Source organism: Adiantum capillus-veneris, chromosome 9 (genome assembly GCF_014529385.1).
Source record: "Adiantum capillus-veneris isolate H3 chromosome 9, ASM1452938v2, whole genome shotgun sequence".
Lineage (NCBI taxonomy): Eukaryota > Viridiplantae > Streptophyta > Polypodiopsida > Polypodiales > Pteridaceae > Adiantum > Adiantum capillus-veneris.
Window position 1 is genome coordinate 8,205,926 of NC_140939.1, and position 2,032 is coordinate 8,207,957.

The following is a 2,032-nucleotide window of genomic DNA, read 5'->3' on the forward strand; positions in this document are numbered from 1 at the left end:
CTATCATGCCTTGTCACAACACTGTGACCTTGATGAACAATTGTCTATATCTTTATATGGATTTTTTTGCTTAACTTGTCCTTTTTCCCATCAATTATTCACTTGACAAGCAATTTAGCTTGATTTGTTGATAATTTTTTGGGTCTTCATGTATTTATTGTTAATTTTTCTTTGTTAGAATTGTTGTTTAGAAAAGCCTTAATTTTTACACCAGATCTCTAATGATGTATAGACTATTTTCCAACATCCAACGGTCATTTGATAGATTATGACCCATAGATTGTGACGATGCAAAAAAGTAGAATCTTTAACAGTTCATTTTTAATAGATCTAGCTCGAAAAAAACAAAGATTGCTTAGAGGATCTTGAGGGAGTTTAAAAAATATATATAATAAATAATTTATATTGCCATTCAAATTGATTTTCATGTATCTTATGGATTTCATTGTAAAGTACTCATGGAAAAAAAAAGAGTCAATTTGAGTTAGAGAAAAGTACTTTTCTACTATTTTAATTTTTTCACTTCCACAATTAACTTAAGGTGTGGCTCCTTAGGTTTGGTAAAGTGTCAAGCTTAGAAATTTTGACACTTGTGCATATTCCATGGTTTGGTCTTTTTCTCCCAATCCTACTTGTCTATTCCATGTCATACAAGGAGGTTTCCACATCACCAAAAGTTCATGTCATCACCCCATGTCACCTTCGACATCACCATAGTCAAAAGTTTGACTTTACACTTGGCGTGCCATGTCATCCTAAATGCCAACTCATCCACCACCCTCAACTTCCACCTTATACGCCACCTCACATTAGATGCCATGTCATCCACCACCTCACGTGTCACTTGTTTGTGGTGCTTGCATCGCTTGCCACATCACCCGTCACCTCAAGATCCACTAAGCATGACACATCATCGACTCTCCGACTCACCATTCACCTGTTTCCCACCTAAACATTCCATGTCACATAATGACATGGCAGTTGAGGAGGATCTCGATTGCCATGTCATATTGCCACATAGACGGCCATGTCATCCATGCATGGCCACCTCAATAGCCACATCATTTATTTCTAACTTTAATACATTTTTACAAATGAATAAAATATATAGACTATATAGCATTATTAATTAAATTCCAACTCAAAGTAAATTACTTTTTCTTTTTTTATATATTTTGCTCTTTTATAATATTATGATCATCATTAGATTTTTATTTATTTAAATTATTGGATAAGAACTTAAGCATTATAAATTTTTTATAGAAAAAATTCACTTAACATAAGTCATCTTGCTTAAAAGATCATTATAATTTTATATAAACTACTTTCTAAATTTTGATTAATGTAATCTTATCAAGATTTACTACATTAGGGAGACAATGTATATAAACCCCCTTTTTTTAGTGCACTTCATTTGAGAGTTTGAACGTGATTGAGTTTTGGAGCATTTATGCTCCTTTGATTCAATCACTAACTATTCTAACACTCATTTTTCTAAATAAGCATGGGCTCACAGTCACGAAGGTCTCAAAAGCAAGATAGACAACACAAAGACCCCGTCCACAAAGTTCGAGATGCGGAGGCAATTGCCCATGTGGAAGAAAATTGACGAAAAGCTCGAGAATGCAAGCAACCCTCTAGAGCAAGATTACGTGTGGATGTGCCGCAAGAGCCTACTACAAACCCTATGATCGAGGATTCTAGGGGTGTTCACATGCATGTATCACCGTATGAGAGTGATACTTCTTCTCTCCCTCTATCGCCTAGCTTTTTTCCTTCTTCCCCTTCCTCGGTCCTTGTACCATTTTCCTCAACATCTACAATCTTGCTAGGAGAGGCGTCACCCGTTGGCAAGCTCACACCCTCCACAATGGGTGCCATTGGCGAGTCTCACATGGTATGGCCAGTCTTGGAGCATTTCGGCAGTCCATTGACGAAGCACAGTCACCTCATTTCTTCGAGTGGATCTCCCTTGCTTTCTCTTGGAGCACCCTCTAGAGTTGGCATGGAGGGATGTGTGGACCCTACGCTA